This window comes from Poecilia reticulata, chromosome 20 (assembly GCF_904066995.2).
Source record: "Poecilia reticulata chromosome 20, P_reticulata-male-v2, whole genome shotgun sequence".
NCBI lineage: Eukaryota > Metazoa > Chordata > Actinopteri > Cyprinodontiformes > Poeciliidae > Poecilia > Poecilia reticulata.
Genome location: NC_088849.1, coordinates 11,379,118 through 11,403,417, shown reverse-complemented (window position 1 = coordinate 11,403,417; position 24,300 = coordinate 11,379,118). Strand labels below are relative to the sequence as shown.

General features: G+C 38.1%; 2 long non-coding RNA genes across 2 annotated transcripts; one reads left to right on the top strand and one right to left on the bottom strand.

The window, feature by feature from the left end:
* Positions 1–10,405: 10,405 nt before the first annotated feature.
* On the bottom strand, positions 10,406–15,006 carry LOC145549417 (uncharacterized). The gene is made up of 3 exons (XR_014085387.1): positions 11,421–15,006; positions 10,933–11,249; positions 10,406–10,842 (listed from the first exon to the last, which is right to left on the bottom strand). It is a non-coding gene; the product is annotated as an uncharacterized LOC145549417 (long non-coding RNA).
* A 1,818-nt stretch (positions 15,007–16,824) lies between these two features.
* LOC145549416 (uncharacterized) lies at positions 16,825–20,754 on the top strand. Its single transcript, XR_014085386.1, has 2 exons — positions 16,825–16,915; positions 18,509–20,754. It is a non-coding gene; the product is annotated as an uncharacterized LOC145549416 (long non-coding RNA).
* The last annotated feature ends 3,546 nt before the right edge of the window (positions 20,755–24,300 follow it).

Sequence of the window (24,300 nt, the reverse complement as noted above, 5' to 3'; positions counted from 1 at the left end):
CTATAAAACAATGTTCTGAGCTTTGAAAATCTGATAGAGCTCCATTTCATCCACCTGGAAATAGAAATAGCCTGGCACAGCTGTAAACCTATCAAGACTGAACAGCTCGGCAAAGAGAGCATTAATTAGAGAAGCAGCCAGGAGGCCCATAGTGACTCTGGAGGAGATGCAAATATCTGCAATTCAGATAAGACAACATGCAAACAAATCAACAGCTAGATTTACACTCTGCTGTTACACTTGCCACCCTTTCTAAAATTGAGGTCAAACATTTGCCCTGAACATTCAGACCGAGAACCTGGAATGGTTTAGATCAAAGAATTTTGATGCCCAGTAAAAAGTCCAGACAAAAATCAAACTGAGAATCTGTATCAAGACTTGAAAACTGATGTTCACCGAAGCTCTCCATATAATATAACTGATCTTGAACTATTTTCGGGCGTAAGGGCAAAGTTTCAGTCTCTAGATGTACAAAACTAGTAGAGATATTCACCATTAGAAATTAGGTGACTCAAGGGACCAGAATACAAATGAGCATCACACTTTATCTATTTTTATTTGTAAAACAATTCTAAAGTCTTGTGATTTTCATTCAACTTCACAATAATACACTAAAACATTTCGGGTGTATCTCACAAATCCCACAAAGTGTTCTGAAGTTACTTCACAAATGTTTTTAAAAAAGGGTCTTAAAAGGGAATCAATACATTTGTAAGGTATTGCACGTCTACATTTTACTACTTCAAACAACTTCCTTCCCAATGCACTGTAGCAGATGTCATCGCGCGGGAAACGATTGATAGGGGAACATGAGAATGGAGGAAAAATTGAGAAAAACTTAGAGGTGGAACACTGCAAAGCAGGAGCTGCTGCAGCAGCGGATTGTATCTGAAGTAAATACCGAATGACTAGTGAGGCAGTGTTTAAAACACACAGCGCCCCCAGTCAGAGCCTGCTCTTCATCAGTCAAAGAGGCAGAAATGAGAAATGCATCTGAGCGACGCTTTTAAAGGCAAAGTTCAGTAATTGGGAATGACAGACACACACAAAGCATCCATCACTCATGACCTTTCCTATTTCTCCTGCTCTTTCTTTCCTCTCTGTCTCAAGCCTCTCTGCTCTGGACAAGGACAAGAAAGGCAAAGGAACAACAGAAACGCACATCTTTTTATAGACAGTATTTAATAAGTCTTCCAAAGATTCATTGTGATGCTATTAGCCCAGGATAAACTTGAAGTAAAGTGTTTTGTGCTTGTGGCCCTGGAAACAATAGCACATGCCTGCACTGCAAACTGTGCTTCGTCTCTTATTGATTGGGTATGGAAGAGAAACTTGCAAATTGTTTTAATGTAAAGCAAAGTCTCTGTGTGGGCTTGAATTTTGAGCGTTGTGGATTTAATGAAAATTAAGCAGCTCAACACATTTGTAACAAACGTTTATTTTTATGGCAACATTCTTTCTTATCCGCCTTCTCCTTTTCTGATCCATTTTATTCCTTTCCGTCGCTATTATTCCCAACTGTGATAAAAACGACCAGGTCATATACAAAAAGGGATGGCTTACCCTCCGTCTCCTAGACGCGCGCTCAGCCGCGCACGAGCAGACACACACTTTTCACATCTGGACTTGTGTTTAATTTTATGTCAAAGTCCGGACAGGAAGCACCTGTCTAGATGAAATCCTGCAAGCCAGTGAAACAGAGCCAGAGAGCAAGAGAAAGACTGGAAAGAGAGAGACAGTGGGGGGAATGGAAGAAAAGTACACAGAGAAAAGGAAAACATTAATCCATCTGTTGTGGAAGCGCGTGTCACAGTATGTGTCACATTAAAAACAACATCAAATAACAGAGCAAAACCTAAATTGGTTTGGAAAGGGCTAGTCATGTGAAATTAACACAGATTTTATCCCTTCTAAATGTGATTGTGTCTGCATGTTTGGAAGGGGGCTGAATGCAGGTCATTCTTTTTTCTTAAAGGCTTGAGTTGGAGGTGTGGGGGGCTGGGGGGGTGGGGTTTCTGGTCAGCACAAATCTGCAATTATAGGGTAGTAGAACTTCCAGATGTGGGATTATTCTTCCTCTCGCATTAGGAGATTAAAAGATCACTGTCTGGACAGAGTCACACACCTGTCACAAAGGAGGCTCAGTGACATTCTTAATTAACCTGTCAATTAATGACAGGACGTAATCAGCTTTAACCAGGTGTAATAGCCTCATTATCAGTTCATGTGAAAGCATATAGAAGTAAAAATACAACACCTAAATACGTGGATGAGTTGAAAGTGTACCATTGTCAAACAGTAGATTTGATCTTTATTAAACGGAAACATAATAAAAAGTTCAACTTGCTTCTCTCCAAGTTAACAAGTGGGCGTGTCAAATATTTTTTTTCTTTCTAACCTCCATATTTTTCAGTACATTCATCTTATTAAAAGTTGTTTTTTTAAAGTGAGCAACAACAGTCATTTGGTTTTTATTATAAACATTTCTGTTTATCTTAATAATCGTCTTAGACAACATATAGAAGCGCGATTCCAAAAGCAGTGCAGACATTGTTTACAAAAGTCATTTATGTCGAAGCGCGCAGAGTTTTCCCCATATGTCTTTTACTTTATTTTTCAAACACAAGCCAGTGGTTTTGGAAGGGATGTCAGAAAGTGTCCGTTAATTTGCTTGACCTAAAGCCTCGTCAACGCTTTGGGTGATTTTTATATCACAAGTGAAGTTGCCATTCGTGGGCCACATAAAAGCCCTTTTCGTCTTCGATGTGCACCCCTCCGCTACGACTTCAGGTGTGTCAAAGTGTGTTTGCATCAACACGTACACTCCAGGTAACATCAGACAGCTGCTACCTTAGACCTTGGAAGGATGAAAAAGGTTGACAGCACATTCAATCATCGGTCTACAATCTTTTGATTTGGTTTTCTTGTAACTAGACATTCTCGAGGAAGTTTTACTTTGTTTTGTGGCAAGAACTGCATTGATGTCGAATAACGAAGGAAACTAAATACACATTTGCTTTTCTAAGCACAGACTTCCTTATAGGCTTTTTCTCTGAAGTCCACAAGAAGGTTCATCCATGTTGCGCATAACAAACTAAAGGAAACGATATAGTCAAGAAGACGAGCCACTAACTGTTTTAAGACCGTCTTGTTTTTGGTTTGAAGTGTTGAAAGCCAGTCTGGTTTTTGGACTGAGCATAAGACTTTGCTTTCTGAAAATGCTAATGGTTTGGACTAGCTAGAATCAACTATGTCCTTAAGTTTGACCCGCTAGGCTCAGATCGCTAGAGAACCAGTTTGCATCACCAAACTTTGGTGACAATGTTCATGTATACCAACACTGCCAATGACAGTAACCGTTACACTCATTTCTCAGGGCTATTGCTCTCCTTAATTTTCTCTGCAATTGCCTTGTAATAAGGAACTGACATCTCAGCTGGCAAGTTCTCTGGATCTTAAATGATTTACATTAAAATAATGGAGATGTTGAAAATGCAACGGTTACCCCCTTTTGAAAGGATTGCAACTCATCTTGACCAAGCCAACACCAGCACCTGCATCATATTCATAGATTTCCTCACTGTCAGCACAGTTTCGGCCTCATATCCTCCCAGTGTGACCTAATGCTTGAGTATTTCCTGAGAAATGTTCATTTGCATTATGTTAATGATTGATTTTGTACGTTTCTATGATTTTAAATGTGTTCCCAACTCTGGTACAACTGATTCACCTTCTCCCACATTGCATTGGTAATCAACCAATCATTTAAGTCAAGTGTGGCAGCAGGGAAACACACTTAAGAAGCAGGATAGTGCAGGATAGGACGAGTGACGGGGACCTCTGGTCAAGAAGACTGCATCCGAGTGAAGATTTGATCTAATTTCTCCATTTCCCTAAAAAATAAACAAACAAATAAAACCTGAACCAAATTTTTCTGTTTCATTTTCCGGAGATTATTTGAATTGTTACTACATAAACAATCTAAACTGAATAAATAGTTTTCAGCTGTATTTTTGCTTTACTTTCCTAACATTTTTGTATGGAACAGAGGTGTTTGAGTTTTTATTATTATTATTATTATTATTATTATTATTTCAATGAAATCTAAAAAACGCATGCATTTCAAAATGTTTTTTTTGTGTGTATGGAATGTAAAAAAATGTCTCAATTGTCTCATTAGCAGCGCATACATGAATACATGAGCAGTTTTTGTTTGATATTGTTAATAAAGATTCACATTACGCAGACAAGATTTAAACAACATGGTTGGTTCCTTCTTTTTTTCATTTCCTTTCCCTTTTTCTTCCTTCCTTTCATCTACTTCAAGGTCAATCGTCAGAATAAAGCAGCATGTCACTGCTGCTTTGTCTACTCATATAAAATTGCAGCATTCATTGTACGTCAGATAAAGCTCAAAAATAGGAGGAGAGAAGGAAGAGAGGAGACAGCGATTCAGGGAACAACAGATGGATGAAAGAAAAAGAGAGAAAGAAAAAGAAGAAGAAGAAAAAAAAACAGCCCTATCGTAGCATCCTCCTGCCTGGCCTGTTTTTATCTCTCCGTGACAAATTCAAGCGTTCAGTGTCTCCTTTTCTCTTTTCTCCACATTTTCTCCTTTTCACCTTATCTACTGTCTCAGCACTGCATCACTTGCCATTTTAGAATAATGTCCTCCCATGTCTATAATGACATTGCCTTTGTGCCTCAGATTACCTTGGGGTTTTCAGTAACCCCCCCACCCCCCAACTCCCCAACAAACCCAACACACATTGATGGAGGAATAAAGATGCAATTGCACACACACACATACACACACGCAGACACGCAAACAAGCAAGTATCAAAAATGATTCATCCATAAACCTTGAAAGAGACCAGGTGAATCAATGTACATTAATATCCACCATATTTTAAAATGGTAAAATGCTCTTTAACAGCCAGTAGTATATGAAATTTTTTTTAAAAATATTCTATTTATATTTTTTTTGTAATATTCTACTTTTAAGTTTGTCTTTTATGCTAAAGAATTTGCTGTTTCAGAAATATACAGTATCCAAAATGATGGTTATTTTTGACCATGCAGGAACTTTTTCCACCCTATTTGTCACTGTCATGATTTAGACTTATGAGCATAATCCACTTCATTTAAATTTTTGGAAGATAAACTATTTTTGCAAAAAAAAAAAAAAATTTCCAATAACTGTCTCCCATATTTCACAGTCAGTGTCCTTCCTGGCCATTTTCTCCTATAAAGAAATAATTTCCCTTCAGGTATCATTAGACATGAAGCAAGTCTCCAGCTTGTATTATTTCTGTGCTCTGATGAGCTCCTTAAACTGTGACAGGTCCTTCTCTCCCCTGCCTAGCCGTGCCTCTTAATGAGATGGTAATCAGCCAGTCATCAGCAGAGGGACCATGCAGGAAACATAATGAGAACATTAGGCTGCATACTGAAAGGACCCCCTGCCAGGTGGAGGATCAATGGTCTGGCCTGATGAAAGGTGGATGGTGCAGCTGATGGTTAGAGAGGAAGAAGGAGGGACAGAGAGGCAGAATGTTGTCATGTTGACTGAACAATAATCTTTTGTGTCCAGTCCTTTAACATTCACAGATCAAACAGGAGTACAGATTGTAATTGTTATGTTTTCTTGCTATAGTGTTCCTTGAAAATCCCTCCTTAAACTTTGTAATGAAGTTGCTGTGGAGAGAGGCAGGCTGTTTCCAAATGATACAAACAATTTGTTGGTATTTTTTTTGTCAAACCTTCTGAGCAATTTAAAGCTTTTGAGTTTAAAGTTTATTACAGTGTTAAGCCACTTTCTAATATTACATTGGCTTGTCCTGTAACCTGCTGCACTTCTTCTGTTAAAAGTGAGGATTTCACAACACAATCATCTTACAAGGCAAGATTTCAGCATTTAAAACCAAGAATCTTCTGTTTTATTTTATTTTTTTGCTCTTTTGCTTTCACATCTGGAGTAAAAACTGCACGAATGACCAGCTTTTAAATGACCTGAAATCAGTCCAAATTTAAGAAGTTGCAGTTTTAAGGAGTGTATAATTTTAAGGTGGTCCTGATACCAAAATAGCTTCAAAGATTCTCGCCTTCATGCTTTCGCAAATCGACTTAAAGGGATCATTATCCATAGCATTATCCAACTCTGAGTTGATTTGTCCAAGTATTTCAGGTATCAAATATCAAATATAGTCCAAAGTCATTAAAAAAAAAAGTTTGACTTCAAAGCAGATTCCTTCATCACTTGACTCTAACATACTGTTACAACTCAAGAACTGCCCTGTTTCTTACGTCAAAAAGACAGTCTCAAATATTTAGTTCAGTGTAAAGCACTAACCTTCACACACAAACACTCTTCATTACAAATCACAAGCCAGTAATGTCCTCACGATAAGTAGTTTTCCCTAATAAAAATGCAATGCTATTTTAATTTTTAAGATTTTTCATGGCAAATACTGTTTTTTAATACGTAAAGTTCTTGTTATTTAATTTAGCCTTATAAGCAATTAATCTAACCCTGGTGTAAGTGAGTCACGTGGTTCTGTCTTTAAATTAACCTCGACACAATTGAGCGAATAAATATGATTATGTGGAAGTAAGTATGTAAAGTAATTGAGTTTGAAAATGAATTTCAAAAATGAAAAACAATGCAATTAAGCTCTGGTTATCTTGATTAAAATTCTTTCGTAGGAAATAATGAAAATGAAGGGAACTAAATTAAAAGAATAAAATGTCATGTTTATTTTATTTTACTTTTTTAAAAGGCACAAGGGAGAACATCATCACTTCAAGATTAAGATAGGCGTGTTCAGTTTAATTAAGCAAACTATATACTGCATAGAGAGCAGCATATATGTTCTTGTTTATTTACATTTGCAAATTTCATTTATCACAAAATAATTTAAAAATGAGTCGTTTTGGGAATAGGTTCAAAAAATGGCTTATTCAAACAGTAATAATTCTAACATTTAATTGGACAATTAAAATACAAATTATAGCCTATAAATGATTAAAATTTTTTCCAAAATATACCTTTGCACATTGCATTCACAAAAGTACAGCTCTCTTACAAACTGAAATGTATTTTAAAAGGGTAGAGAGGCTGACATGAATCATTTCAGACCTCTTCGGCTGATGGAATCCAGACACATGTAAAGCACCAGAATATACAAACCCCCACAGATGTCCTACTACTGCTGTGGCAATTCAGATGTGGAGGATGAACTCTTCCACCCAAACTTCCCTTCCCCATATAAACCATTCGGTAACCCTTTATGGATTTCACATATGTATATTCTTATTTATGTTCACTCTGTCTTCTATCATCACTATGAAGCGCAGTCGCTGCATGAATCCGGCCATAAAACTGACTGAAGTCACATTAATTGTCAGACACAGACACGGTTCTGATCATAAATGCTGCTGCTTTAAATCACAGATAAATCTGCCCCACGCCCCCTGCTCTCTGGTGCCTTCCACAGTGATTTGGTCTCAATTTGTAATAAAAAGACCAATAGGGATAGCGATGCCAGCGCCTCACTTTTGAGTTTAGCATTCCCCCCCCCTACCTTTTTGTCTCGCTGCACTGACTGACTTTTAATCCAATAAACGTTGCATAAGGACACAGCCCCAGAACAAAGGGAGGAGAAAAACTTCTCACTGAAAACCTATTATATCACCCTTGTTAAAATAAGACGAGGAGGATGGGGGTGAGGTTAACATATAGGGTTTCATGCAAAGATCGTAAAATTACTGAAGAATAAAAGCCATTCATTTCACATGACATCATTTTTCTGAGGATGTGGGCTTCACCAGCTTCAAAAACAGGGACAAAATGTTTCCTTCATCAACGTCAGTGCTGCCAATATCTGACAAAGACACACAGCGCAACAGGAAAAAAAAAGAAGAAAGAGTTGGATTAGCCTAGCGGATACTAGACAAAGCTTTTCAAACATATACTAAAGGTGTAATACACTTAACAGTCCGACTGTCAAGGCACACTGTTTATATACAGTCGGGGTAAAAATTTGAGCACATCCCATTACAACTCTACTGGGGTTTTACAGTCAGAATGTAATAAAAAACGCACATGGTTCTTCTCAGGTCCAACAATGAGGTAAAAACATTCTCAGATAAACAGGAGGACCCAACACGTCACATTGTGCCATTGCTTATTTAATAAAGCAACTATTGATAATGTTTTAAGTTTCTATAGTCACCTTAGGAGCCGATAACATTTCCAAACAGGCTTTGTATATTTCCATATCAGTCTCTCACATCACTGTGGGTGACAGCTGGATGCTCTTCCATTGCATGGTGCACTTTGTTTTATTGACATTTATTGGCGTGCATCGAGAAAGAAATGTCTAAAGTTTTCCCACTGTGGTCTGGGATTTGACAGACATTAAGCAACGTCACAGCGTTCCCTTATGAACAGTATGTTGTAATATTGAAAGCCTACTTTAGATCATTTTCATTTTAAATTGTCCAATTTATCCCAGCATACCTCCCTGTTTATGCTGTGGCACAAAGAAGAGGTAACATGCACACTGACTGTACAGTCCCCAGGTCTAATGGTAACCAAAACAAGCTTGAATCACCAGCGATATATTGTCACCATGGAGATATCGCAGGAAGTCCGCAGGACCTCTTTGACCCTTTTTTGTAACATTTGGGATTTTAAAGGCTCCATCCAGACTTCACCTGTTTCAGGGATGCTCACCAATGCATTTTTGGTCTTCTGCCGAACAGAGCATCATCTGTGCTCTGTTATCACTAAACGTGACCCTGCAAATGAAGGATATAGTTGCCTAGTGTGTTGCCTTTGCAAATGTAAGTTATCTAAAACAAGCAGCACTTATCAAGCTTTTCCCCTAAACTTTTAAGTATTACAGTACTTATCAAATTAATTTAGATCTCTATAATCAGAGGCATCACAGATTTCTTACAGTGTGTTGTAGCACTACATTGTGTGAACTTGAGGTGATGTTGATGGAAAAAAAAAAACGACTCCTGGAGAAATATACATTTACCTATTATCACATTAATATTCATTTTCATATTTTGATTTTCGTAACCAGCATCCAACTTATATGTCTAGCACTCTAATGAACAGGTATTCAATTTTGCAAGCCATTTTCAAAAAAAAAAAAAAAAAAAAAAAAAAAAAAGGCAGGAGCCATATTAATTAAGTTTTTCATAACATAAACATTTTGTTGACTTTATCCCATTAAATGAAACCTTTACAACTGAAAAAAGGGTTTGATTTTCACTTGGGACATTTTTGAGGCTCATTTGTATCCGGCCTCATGACTCAATAATTTTTAATCAATCAAGTTTTTTGTATAGCACATTTCAGCAACACAGCAGTTCAAAGTGCTTTACATCATCAACACCTTCTGCTTCATCAAAAGCCACAAGAAAATATGACATAAAACATCCAGGAAGAACACGGACTGTAAAATATGAAGGACAGTTATTGTAGAAAGTTGTTTTGTATGTTTGGTCTTCTACAGACCGGAATGTTTTTCGCATATTCTTCTTTTATAAATAGCCAAAGCATACTTAAACTGGATTAAAAGTGTCAATAAAAATTTAGTTTAGATTCAGGTCTGGACTTTGATAAGATAATCCTTGCAGAAGAGGCATTTGTCAGCTACAAAGCAAATCCTGTGAGACTCTCCCACTTCAGCTGTGGATCTCTGTAAGGATTTCAAAGTTACCTTGGCTCTTTTGGCTGCTTTTCTGGTCATTGCTCTACTTGTTCATTCTGTTAGTATATGTAGATCTCAGTAATTTTGTTGTTTTGCCATTCCCACTTCTACATATTTAATGAAAAAACTGAACTGAACTGAGCTGAATAGAACAGACTGAATAGTGCTCTACTGGATGCTTAGCTTGAAATGATGGTTTATAACGTAACCCTGCTCCATCCCTGATCTGTCTTGTTTCCTAGACTCTGCAATGCCACTTGTTCATTGATGTCTACTAAAAAAAATAAACATTGAGGCATTTGTAGAACAACTAGAACAATTTATGAAAAAAAAAAAAAAAAAAATTAAAAATGGTTGGTAACCCAGGTGAAAAAAAAGTATACTTTGGTATACTAAATTTTAACATATTTTAGTTTACTTTTATTGATGTACTTAAACTGTACTATTTTGGAACAACTAATTTTGTGCTTAGTATATTTTAGTAGTATTTAAATAGTATTAAATTACAACTAATAGTATATTTTAGTATACTATACATACTTTTTTGGAACAACTTCAAGTGTACTTAGTGTACTTAAAGTATACTTTTTAAATATCATATTTCAGAGCTTTATTAATATATTTTGATAATTATTAGATTTTGAGTGTACTAATTCCGACTCAGAATTATATTAAAAATATATATTTAATATACTTCAAATATATTTTAAATATACTATTAATATATTAGTAATGTATTTAAATTACACTTAATTTTTATTTTTGATTTCCTGCTATTGATAATAAACTACAGTTTTAATTACTTGTGAAAGTCTTTATTCCTACGTACTTATATTGTACATGACATGCATAACTACACTACAGTACTTACATTGTTTTAGGCTAAAATTACATGGGAAGATTAATTACACAAGATGTTCAAGGTAATTCAAATATTGTTTTATTACAGACATTTTAAAACTCAAATTTTAATCAAAACATTATAAACTCAACACAAATTATAAGTGTTCAGGTCAAAAGTGAACACATGAACATGAAAATGTAAGTGTGACAATAAAACATGAAAGTGAGAATCAATGACAGAACATTCCCGTTCACTGCACCTTACAAGAACCTACAAAAAAGAACAATAGAGCAATTAAACAGAGAAAGTATTTGTATTTAAAGAGAACAGAAAAATGGCAAATAAAAAAATAATACTTACAATTTTAAGACGTTGTGGACTCGCTGTGTATGTGACATCATAAGAACTGATGATGATTGGGACCGGTACTTTAGTACTTTAGAAGTTGGAAAAAAAAATAGTCAGCAATGTCATAGAGTCAGTTGATGTTGGCATTAACTATGAAGCTGTTTCAAGTGTGGACTTAAGGAGACAAACTACCTTAAAATCTTTCCATCCATGATCTGAACACACTGATTCTTGCAGGGTGGTGAGGGGGGCTGGTGGTGCCCATCTCCAGCAGCCATCAGATGAGAGGGGGGGTTCACCCTGGACAGGCCACCAGTCCATCACAGGGCCTTGAAAGTCAACAACAAATAAAATGTATTAAAGAGAATGTTTAACAAGGAGAAAAATTCTTTCCAGTTATCTTTAAATCAAATCATGTTTATTAAGCACTTGGTGTTGGTAATACACCAGTTTTTGTTGTTGAAAATGTAGCTAGCTCCTCATTGAAAAAACAAACTTACATCATGAAGACGATGTGGAGGTTCATCCTCAGAGCTGGTTGGTGATTTGGTGGAGTCAGAGCTTCTTCTGAGGCAGAAAAGTCTTTAGGTTTTCTAACACCCGATTTCTCTGGCTTCCTCTTTCATCTTCATTTGATATGTTGAAGATAAAATCATTGATGAACGAGTTAGAACAACAACCACCTCACAATATCAAAGTCCCTCTGTCTTATGGAGCTTTATTAAAACCAGGTTAGTTTATGAATTAAAGTATACGTCGCAACAAACAGCCTCCATGCAGTTATAACATAAAGCTGAATGATTCCTATTGTAATAATCATACAAGTCACAATAAAATTGATATAATAATTATTAATGAAACCAACATAAGATATATAACTTATCTTTACTGCACTGTTTATAATTAAATAAACAGTGCAGTAAAGATATACTGCACCTTATATCTTTACAGTGCAGTATACCGGTCCCAGCAAACTTACCGGGACCGGGTAAGTTTGCTGGTGGTAAGCAAACTTATCACCAGCTAGCAACACTTAGTAGCCTTCGTCCCCCCGGGCTCCTTTTGTGACACACATTTCATTTCCATCGGTTGTTGTCTCGTTGTGTTGTCGTCTAACTCGGACTAGGACGTCACCAGCTTGAATTTACCAAAATTAGTAACTATTGTCAAGGCCTTCTCTACTTTTAAGACAATATTATGCGAGTAAAAATGGCGAATTTGAACAGCATCTGTTATTTTACCTGCGTTCAAGTTTTTTCTTCTCTTTTTTTTTTTTTTAAACAAATGAAAGTGTGCAATACCGCCACCATCTGGTCTGGAGTATGAACTGGAGCTAATGCCGTTGATTATAAGGTTTTACTATATCACATATCTGAAAATTTATTGGATACTTTCTTAAAAATTACATCATGATTATAATTTTTTTTTATTGTATGTAATTTTAATGAATAGTAAAAAATTATTAATGCACTAAAATTCATACATATTCATTCATATTTTTTTACTTAAGGTATACTTTTATTTAATATATTAAAAATGGATTTTGGTACAATTATGTTTAAGTGTGTTTAAAGTTCTAATTTCAAAATTGGTACAAGCGTATTTTTAGTACACTTATTATAGGTAGTACACTTAATATTTAGTATACTTAAAGTGTACTTTCATAAATTTAAGTATGTTTGAAGTATACTAAAGTATACTTTTTTTTCACCTGGGAAGGGGTGCTGTGGTGGCGCAGGGGCAAAGCACAACCCATGCATTGAGGCCTTAGTACTCATGCCGGTGGTCGCAGGCTTGATTCCCGGCCTGGTGACATTTGCCACATGTCTTCCCCCTCTCTCATAACCCTCTTTCCTGTCAAACTACTTTCAAATAAAGGCCACTAGAACCAACAAAACCTTTCAAATAAATGGTTGGTAACATTTAAGCTAATTTTGGCAGAAAGTGATTGGACGTAGCTTTATCTTGGGGCATCGGGAGTAAAGAGGGCTGATCCAAGTCGCAATTTGTGGATTTTTACTTGTGAAAAACTTCATAAATCATTACTGTACTGTACAGGTGTAGTGTACTTTGTGTTGGTTTGTCAAGTAATCTCTATGAAATACATAGAAATTTGAAGTTGTACTGTGACAGAAGGAGTGTGAATACTTGTAAGCAAATGTACATCATCTAACATTAAAAGGACTTGCCATTAGTTTGATTTGAATTGATTTCTCTGTGAGATGTGGAAACTGTAAACACAGATACAAGGAATCTTTGTGATACATCATGGAGCAGCAACCACTTGAACAGTAAGGTGAAAAGTAGCTGCTCTTCACCCCATACACTGCTGCAGTGTATGCCACATGGTGGCTTCCATGTTAAAAATTAGCACTTAAAACATTCCATTTCATGCATTCTATTATTGCGGACCACTAATTTACACAACCATTATGTCTGCACGACTATCAGTCATTCACTACGGGACCGAGTCAAATGAGTCCTGTTCGGTTGACATATATGATGCTGCACAGGAGCATGCTCCTGGGGGTAGTAATGGCCGGTCGGTGTGCTTCACAGCCACAGTATTACAGAGAACACGTGATTTTCAACTTGCACCACTGCAAACCCATGCTACCCTCCAAGAGACATATGTTTGGTAGTGGTGAAAGCATTGGCTTACCGATGAGAACTCGCTACCTATGATGCATGATCTGTGGCATATGGCTAATCAACAGCGTTTTTCCTCATGTGGGAGAGAAAAGAGGCATGTCGTCAGTGTCTGCTAAATATAAATCATTAGTGCACTAACGAGTGTACGCAACACATGAACTGAAAGCAATTATTACTTCCTGCATTTCTCACACTGTCATTTAAGGTGCTTTAAAGGACAGCAGCCCATCAATAACCAGCAGTGCCAGTGGGAGGCCTCCCATTCATATTAGAATATTTACATAAAACAAACAAGGTCGTTACATTCAAAACAATGGAAGACATTGTTAACAAAGTATAAGAGCATAATTTCATTTTTCTCCTTTTGTCGGAGAAGTGTGACACATCATCTAAAGCTGTATTGCGTTGCCCGGGGTGAAGGCCCTGCACAGTAGATGGACCGCTGTAATTTCTCATCTATCAAATTATGGTTTATTGTTCAGCACAGTAACCCCAGGCTACACACAACCCTGTGCACTGACAGTTATGAAACATTATATTTCCACTGTCAGTGTCCAGGCCCAAGACAAAGCTTAAGAAGCAAAACATAAAGAAAGAAGAAAGAAATAAAAACTCCAAAGTTAAAGTAATACACATCTTGTCAACATCCATCTTAAACTTAACTTTGATCAGAGTCTTTCAAGTCACCGTTGCTATTTCGAGTGGTTTCTAACCACATTAGGTTACTCAAATTGCCATTAGCCACTACTATAGAAGCTTGTTTATTATTGCCATGGTAATGATTTTTCTGCCAAATGAAATTTGTCGACAGGAAATTGTGTTTAATGCTGGTCTAATGAGTCTGCTGTAAATTAGCTGGCATACTGGCGTGGATGACTAAAAGGCCTTTGAGTAACCTTTGGTCTCTGTTGAGGGTAATTCGATAGCGCCACAGATGATTCACTTAGCGAGGCTAAAAGCTATAGGCTTGCATCTGAAGTAGGACATGTGAAACTACTATTGCTCACGAACTAGAACAGAATGTGAAATTAATCAGATTAGTTTTGCCACTGGATGATTCTTAAGACAACGAACTTGAACTCCTCACTGAAGTCAAAGCCATTTTGTACTGTTGTCACCAAGGTCAAGATGCAGCCCAACCTGAGCCAAGACAATACCGAGACCGTCTACTGTAGATTATGATTAGCCTACTTGTGACTTGAGTGACAGAGTGACCACAAGCTACGAATGATTTACATGTCCTGTTAGAACACTGGAACCGGCCAACCAGCCGCTAGCAATGCTAAAGGTTGAGACAAAATTAAAGGGTTACTTTACAGAATCTTTTTTTTTTTGACTGCATTTAAGTATCTCTATTTAAAAAATATTCAATATTTAGGTATTGAGTGGAGCGGATCATTATACACTGAAAAAAAGCCTTAAATTCATTTGAATTTAAGGCATGTAAAACAGAAAAAGGAGTACTTTCACAGATGCAGTACATGGATGAATATTATCCTAAACTAATAACATATTATTTTTTTATTTCATTCTTTTGAGCTGGATGTATTGTCAAAAGCTTCGTGAAATCCCCTGTGCTTTTCAGAGAAAAATTAAATGAATATTCTGAAACTAGACAAAGAAAGAAATTACTATTTGATGCAGATCAGATCACTTCGAAATGAGGCTGACGACTTGAAGAAGATGGTCCCTCCACTGCATTTATGGTTTTACAGCTATTCTCAACTAATTTGACATAGTGCAGAGCACAAGTCCAACTACAGTCCTTAATGTCTGCTGTCCTGTAACTTAAAAATATGCCTTTGCATCAACAAACCTGAATCAAGCAATTAGGTAATTGTCAGAACTCTGTAAAACTGGAGAGCATGGCGAGGATACGACGCAACCATTTGAGTCGATTGGTGTTGAACCATGAGCACATGTAAGAGCTAAATGCAACACTCACTCTTGAGTGCTGGAGTTCAACACCCCCGGGCAAAAAGAGAACAATTGATACGTCCACATCAAACTTTAATACAGCAAAACTGTGGCTTACATTAAATTATACTTCCAAATGAAGTCCGTGTTTCATTTTAATATTTTAGTTTTACAGTTGAATAGTAAACAATATTACAATGACAAGAACATAAGTAGATTTATGCAGGATTTATGTATGTTTTATAGAAGTAGCCTTTAAAAACACAAAATTCGGCTTTAATTAAATATTTTTTTTTTTTAAATATTAACAATTCATAAAAAAGAAAGAAAGAAAACAAAGTGATACAAATATAAAGGTGGGGCTTTTCCTTAGCAACAGTGTGTAAATGTTCGCTGCACATCATCTAGTTCGTGCTACAGGTTTCAATAAAAACTTTTTGATTATTGTGTTTACTAAACAGTTTGCAAACATGGCTGCACAGGCAGAGATGGGACCCATGTAGCGCTGTGGATTTTGAGTTAAAGTTACCATGATTCAATGCAGGCGTGGCAGCCAAACCACCCTGGCAAGTATTGCTGGTATCTGATAAGAGATGCGTGTGTCTTGAATTTTAATGGTACAAAAATTCTTCTCTTACTGCTGATGCCCCTAAATCGGCAAACTCCTCATCTCAGATCATGCTTAGTGCCCACCCCCTGCTGCGTCCCCATCTAACCTCTCATTTCCTCACGCCTCCCACTGCACCTCGCCCACCCATGTTGCTCCTCCTCCTCCAGCAACACGTGCCCCCTCTTAGTGCCAACATGCCCTTATCCTCCTCCTTTTTTTCCCCCCCTCCCATCCCCTCCTCTGTTTTTCCCACGCCTGCCTCTTTCTGTCATCACGCAGTAGGAGTGGTATCAGCACACGTGCCCCTTTTTAGTGCCAACAAGCTCCCCTGTGGCCCAATCCCCCCACCTCACAGTGTCTTCTTGTCGTCGAGGCCCCCCCGTCGTGTTTTACCTCCTTCAAACCTGCCCCCCCCACCCACCACCACCAGCCCCTCTCCCCACTTTCTCACACTGTGCATCTCATCGCTATGTAAGTGAGGATACCAGACTGTTTTGCATAACACTGTTTAGTCCTTTGTGGCAGGCGGGGCGGCATGCGAATATGCAAAACGGTTATGGGGAGGCATTCTGTAGTGTGATGAGGAAAGGGAGAAGGCGGCTTTGTGGAAGATGGCACCGCATTTGCGTTTCCTTGTTTTCCAACGTGATCTTTGGCTCATCAGGGCGATGGTTGGTGCAGGAGCGGGCATCATCAGAACAAAAAGCCAAGCTGAGCAACGTGGAATACCACTCCAAGAAGCCATACATCTTCCCTGGATGGATACTCTCGTCTTTTGGTGGCCTTTATTTCTTTTAAGGATCAATGCAAGAAAAGGTCGTCCGTTTTTTTTGTTGTTGTTGTTGTTTGTTTTTTTTCCAACTTGCATAATTTCTGCCATTGTTCGTACTTCTACTGTAAATCCACAACGAGCAAAATAAGCAGATATTAACGGGAACTTAAGAAGAAAGCGACAAGGAAGTTCTTTCGCTTACCCCTCCTCTTCAACCATATTCCCTTTTTCTGCTACTTATCTGTGCTAGAGAGCGAATCGTTCTTTATAATTGGCCGTTGTCATCATGCAGATGACACACACTCAGCGCTCTGAATATCATTAGCGCCTTTTGCATACCTCCGCTCCTCTCGTCTTTTTGTTCTTTCTTCCTGTTCCTTCGTTCCTAGGCTCATTTAGCAATTCAATATTCCAAAAGGTAATTATCATCCACGGAGCATCCCGTCAATATACGCAGATGGACATAATAGGGAATCAAGGTGCACGTCTGATTGTCGTTTTCTCGTTTGTCGTTTCCTGTTCGCGTCTCCTACGGTATCGGGGATAGTCTAGTTTTTGATATTTTATTTCATTATCCATCGTGGTGAACTCCAATGCATATCTCAGTGGCTAAAAAGTCTTCCTCCCTCTCTTCCTCTTCGGTCTCGTCTACATATGCCCGCCGCTCCTTTGGTAGAATAATAGCTCTTAATTCTTCCCTGCATCTCTTGCCTTCTGATCCATGACAAAGAGAAAGAGGCAGCCGGTTAATTTGCATACTCCCCATAATGATGAGGTGTGTGTAGCAGACTCCCTAATTACCATGTCCTCCTGTCACTATATCTCCTCCTGCAGCTTTTGCCTTTAACCCTTATTTGCCCATTCGCCATCTCTTCGTCTCCATAGAAAGCCATTGTTCCACATGTTACTTCCTCTGGAGGAGGGAATAAAAACAATGAAGAAAACGAGTAAAAGACGGAGGCGTATCTCAGTGACGAGCGATTCGTTCGTTCATTCATTCATTTGCCTTCGTTTATTCCGCTGACTGTGTTTACTGGCTAATTTGCGGCTCCTCTTGCTCGTAGCGACTCTCCTTAAGCTACCCCTCTTTGTCTTTGCCTGTGAAATTTACAAAATTGTACAAGAAATCAATACTCAATTGATTATTCACTTTCCTCAAGCCTCAAACAACTGCAGAGTGCACGTGCAAATTAAATCCATCGTATGTAAGTGTGAGGAAGACCCCGCTAGATCCCATTGTATTCCCAGTTCCTCCGAGGCAGCGGGCAGACGAGATAGCAGGGAGCTCTGGGAGAAATAAAACTCTGCAGCATTCATGTGCATTTCTGTTTGCGTGTGTTTGTGTGCGTTTGCGTGTGTGCGCGTGTGAGACTGTACGGGCTTAAGACACATACCGGCGTTCTGTGATTAGCCCACATGCCGAGGAAGTTTCAAGGTTGGAGGAGGGTTTACACCTTAGCCTTTGATCTCAAAACTATCTAAAGGAAGGAGAGAGATGGAACAACAACACCTAGCCCGTGGATATGGGACACACCGGAAGCTCCAAGCTGGATCTGAGACATGCATCTTGATTTTTGATGGGGTTTTTTTTTGTTGTATTTGCTGAGTTTCTTTGTCTTGTGTCCTGATTCCAAAAGGAGCACGGGCAACATGCCACCTGGACCCTTCAGAGAACTCTGTGGCAAGTGGGCGCAGAATCTGACGCGCACTGAGAGGAGGAGGAGGAGCAAAGAGAGGGGTAAAGGGTGCCTGGCGCCTGCTTCTGATATGTCATGTGAATGGCAGGGATGCATTGATGGCAAATGTAGAGCAGGTTAGCTTTGAGGAGTGGGATACAAGTAGAAAAAAAAATAGTGGTTGGGTTGGGGCGAGGGTACAGACTGAAAGACTGGTCAAGTGCCAACAATACCATGACAATGCAAAGAGACACTCCTCTATAATCTGCTCTGATGTTCCCATCCATGTACTGAGATCACATCCCTGGACTGATTGTTATTCAAAAAACAAAACAAAAAAATCGCAATTAGTATTTTTACTGTTTCCATTGGAAAGTGCTAAGGAAACAATGTTTAAAAGTCTCTTTATGCACTCTTTGATATACTTGTGTCCATAAAAGCCTGCGTAAAACAAGGCTGAAAGATACATTTATGGTCTCCTCTCCTTTTTTATAGTGTCTTTAAATATAGATTTGATAACTCAGTCTATGTTTCTGACAACTGCATTTCAGTTTGAGACATTTTCCTTTCACTGGCCCTGAATAAAAAAAGTAAAAAAAAAAAAAATGCTGGCTGAGGATACTTTATGACAGGGAAACAAATGACAACTAGATAAAGGAAGACGGTGTTCATATTGAAATGTGCTGAGCAATCACCTTCCTGCACCAGCAGACCTGCTCAGTGTATTTGAGAGAGGAAATGAGGGTAACAAAACACACTTTGGATTGCATTTCTTCTCCATGTGACTGTATCCCATCCAACAACGTAAGAGGCATCCATAACAAAAAAGGCAAACAAGCATCATGTGAAGTCAGCTGTGGTGGCAGAGTAAAAAGGAGCCTCAGAAATAGGGGCTCGGAAATGTTGTAGAGCATGCAGGTGTTGAAAAGGACAGATTATAAGTGTATTTAAATTTTCATGTTTCATGTATTTTGCATCTGAAGAGGAAGAGCAGTCAGCCAGGAGAAGCTGTGCAAACTGCTGACATAAGCAGATAGGAAGAGAAATATTGAATTTTTCTGTTTTCCTATTTGTAACGGTTTGGGTTTGACTAGGCTGAGAGAGGATATGGGCACTTGGCTACCAGATCAAACAAGCTGAATAAGAACAATCACAGCTCTCGAATGGATCAGATATCCAGAGAGGGGGGGAAAAAAAAAAAAAAATGGCAAGGCGATTTGACTTGCGAATAAGGCGATGCATATCTGCATGCTAATTACATTGCAAGAAGGGGGAAAAGAGAGGAAAGCGCCCCCCAAGCGCCAGACAGAGAGCGGGCGAGAGAGGAACGACACAGCAGACACGAGAGAGAAACAAGGGAAACGAGCGAGTCGACAAACGGACAAACAAACGAAGGAGTCAACTGGAGCTGTTGACGAGATGGACAATTAATTCTCCCCCTCCACCCAATCAGGCTTTATTCTGCGCCATTTGGTTTCATTTGGGAGCTGATCAACGGAGAAAGAGGAAAGGAGCAAAAGCGTAGGACTAATGTAGAAACCGGCGGAGGTTTGGGTGGCTTCCGAAAATTAAAATTATTGATTGTACTTAGGACGCTGGGGGTTGCGAAGGAGAGTGCATTTTGAGGATGTAATTAGAGCGGACTGGGACCAAGGCTGGAATGATAATAGATGACATTGGAATTCACCATGGAAAGAGACCATTAATCTCCATTAATGTCGACTGGGATATTAAAAATTCTAATTGATGGGATGAAAATTGTATTGATGGTGTGTAAATACTAGATGGAACGTTGATTTTTGTAAGTGTTTTGTTATTGCCAAGTTATAGGAACTGCATCCGCAGGTATGGTATCTGCAATTGTTTGAAATGTCTGAATAGGATGACAAACTAACAACCCTGCTGTTTGCTTTTTTTTTGTCATGGATTTTTTTTTTGTTTGTTCTTTGGGGTTTTCTTGTCATGCATTGTAAACAAATACAAACAGGCACTTGTTTACACTTGTACATGCAACTGTATTGGTTTTGGTTTATGCTTTTAAGTTGTATGCAAGATGACATAGCTCTTCATTTTTTGATTTTCATAAGCTGTAATGTAACTCAGTAAACTCCAATAAGCACTGTAATGTAATGTAATCAAACTGTCTTTTCTGTTTGAAATAATAATAATAATAACAAAAAAAATTAAAAAAAAACTTTTATCCCAAAGTGTATATCATTTGTTAAAAACTTAATACATTTTGTGTCGCAGTGGAGCCACACATGATGCCTGACTCGGAAACGGATTCGTTTTTGTTACCCTCAATCTTTATGGTTCCTATGATGTCATCAGTGTGGGCCTTGGACCTGCCGCTTGCTTCAAGTTACATGGGCCAAAATTAAGAAGAACGGATCCAGCACCACATTCATCAAGAGCTGCAGCACCAAGGCTGACTGTGCTGTGATGTTGTTAATAGGCTTGGAAATTTTACTGTGTCAGCTATTCAATACTACAAATTGCATGTGTGCAGTCGCCCTGAGTGCGCCTTTTCCTGCTACTGTGTGTTGCTATGACGTAAATATTCAAAAGGTTAATGCATATCTTCCTGTAATGCCTGCGTACATTCACTCTGCATGATTAGGACCTGTCCTTGAATTAATAAGATGAAACTGCAACACACGCACACGCACGCACACACACACACTCCATTCTACACACTTGCAGTTACCTTCATTTATATCACGAAACAGACATATTGGAAAGCAATGGTAGAGAGAAATATCAACAAGAGACTTCTGTCAACATTAAAGAGAAGATGACATAAAATATCGCTCATATATTATTAACTTTTAGTCCCTGAAGAGGATGGCAACACTGATACTTTTAAGGATTTTAATTTTCCTCTGACCAAAGCTAGTCATTAAGTGACAGTATTAAGAGAAGTGACTGCTTTATGCACTTTCAGGTTACTTGATAGTGTTACCTTGAAGTCATCATGAATGACTGGTATACATGTGAAAACTGAAATGCAGCTACAAATTCAACGCCAGCAAAACATACATGGATATCCCCTTATTATTTTTTATGGCATGCATATTAATACAGCAAATGCAGATACGTATACCAAGTACAGGTAAATTATATGCCTGAATTGTGCTCATCTGTTTAAGCGAGACGAAGACTAATATTTATGAGCTGTGTTTGACATGCATATTATTAATATTATTATCATCATCATCATTATTACTACACATTTCAGGCAAGAAACATAACATTAGACCTGACAGCAGGAAGGAATATAACTGGTTCAATTATGAGATTGGTCTGATTTATGATTTATGCAAAGAGTGTGTTGCCTCAGGTAACGCCCCTGGAAGTGATAACGTACAACATTTGTTTTAGCCCATTGATTATGCAAGACCAGTCCAACCTCTAAATAACACATCTTGTGCACACGTGGCGCAGGTAAAGTAATTTATTGCGTGCCTCTATCAGTATGGGGCTGCTGGTGTCTGGCTGCAGAAAATACATTTTGGTTTTCCATGACTGGAGCAAGGAAGAATGAGTATTTATTTCTTTATGAAAAGGTGGCGGTTCTACACAAAACTATAAAAGTAAGTATTATTTTACTAAAGAATGAGGCAGATGAGCTTTTGCACACATCCATCCTGAATTGTATCCCATATTGAGGGTCAGCTGCCAGAATGTTTCACTTTGGTCTCATTGACCAAAATCCCAGTTACAAGTTAAAGTCGCAGTCAAATTTAGTAAATTCCACACGTATTGGTAGAACTTATCCACCCTAACATCACTAGAATAAAGATCAGAATATGTCATTTAAATCCTGGAACTGAAAGAGACAGTGACTCCTTTAACCCATGATAACCTGGGAAGAGGCATCAAACTACCAACTACGTCACTTTTCAACTACTTATGCGTAAACGCAGTTACATTTCATGGAGTGGTTGAAGGCAAACAGAAATTTAACCAAAGCTGAAAAAAAGAAATGTGCAAATTTAAAAAACATATATTCTCAAGAGTGAAGCAGCACAAGTCACATGACTTTCTGTTATATTTTTCTTTTCCTTCCACCTGATCGGGAATGTTTCTTTGATGACTCCAATTGAAAATAAAATGATGTGGTTTGGAAAATCCAATTTAAAAGAAGACTATTGCTGCAGAAATTTTAAATAACATCTTCTAAGCCCTAAGCATTATTATTTTTGGCAAAAAAAATGAGTGTAATTTCTTTCAAGGGAGAGATATGTTTTACAAGAACATATGTCAATTCACCACATCCGTAACATATATATATATATATATATATATATATATATATATATATATATAGTACCAAAAGCATACACATAAAGCAACAAAACTAACATTCTATTAAAAAAAAAAATGAAGTGAACAAAGTCATGGAAATAAGACGGAATAAAATCCTCGACTTGAGCCGAAAATACTTTACACTTAATTTTTTATATAAAAAGTAATAACTGCAGGCCTCCTGCGAGGCAGGCGGCCACACTGTAATTTTCTACAGGAGCGGAACCAGCATGGTGCAGGTTGCTGCTTTCCTTCATGATGCTTTCAAAGTACACACATGATGCTAACCACGTGGTTCCACTTCACATAAGCGGCTCCTGCAACACTTGGAACTGATCAGTAAAAAATCGAAAGCATTACAAATGAACCAAATCCCGTTCCTAAAACGGCACACTAATGACGCACAGCCCATAAAAGTGGCGACATGGCCTTAGCTTCTGGCAGCGCTTTAACATTCATAGATTTGACGTATGGAGCTCTAAATGAGTGCATTCACAGGTCTCAGTGAAGAAGATCTTGATGCTAGTGTTTATCAACCAGAGTCTAGTTTTCTGATTCATTACTACTAATTTTCTTAACGCAACAGGATCAGACAAAAATATTCATGTTTGAAATGAAAAGATGGATTTAAAAAAAAAAAATTGATTGTAATTGGTTGTCGTCACCACCGGTACTTTCCCTATCAACACTGTTAGTGTGTCGTTCCTTTTCTTTTTTTGATAAATGTTTCCGCAAACACTGTTTGAACAATGTGATGTATGTTCTTTTACATGTCTATCCCGCTCCTATGAGAATTCCTGAACCAGAAAACACAAAGAAAATCCAACCTACAGGCAGATTACCGGCTTTGGGACCAGCTGCAGCATCACTAAAGCAAAGACACAGGCCCGTAGCTGGCCGTGGCCGGATCGAGGTAAACATAGTTGGGCTGGTTATGAATTCTGAAAGCAACACTGGACTCTGAGATAGAGATTATTATAAATTTGGTCATGGGCAATGAGGACACTACAGGGGGAGGGAAAAACAAATATTAGGGCCCCCTTCAATGGCTGTGCCAGTGTGAACTGTTTTCCATTTTAATGCATTATGTGTGTATAGGGGAGAAAGGGGAGATGAGGCTTTTTTTTCTGTCTTTCTTTGCATGTGCATTTGTGTGTATGGGTGTGAAAGATTCAGCAAACTTAGATTTACATTTCCCCTCACTGCCTGTGAAATGTTTTCAGACGTGGCCAGCGTGACTAAAATAATACATCAGCTCGTTTTTTTTTTCCCCTTCGACTCTCTTTGTCTTGTACATACTTACATTTGCACTCGCTGTGGGTAAAGACAGCTTGAGAGAATGAGGACAGGGGGAGAGTAGCTGTAATTACCGACCATGGGAGAGAAATGAAAATTCACGTTTCGTCTGATTCTTTCGTTAGCTTTCAAGCCACTGCTTCGTTTGA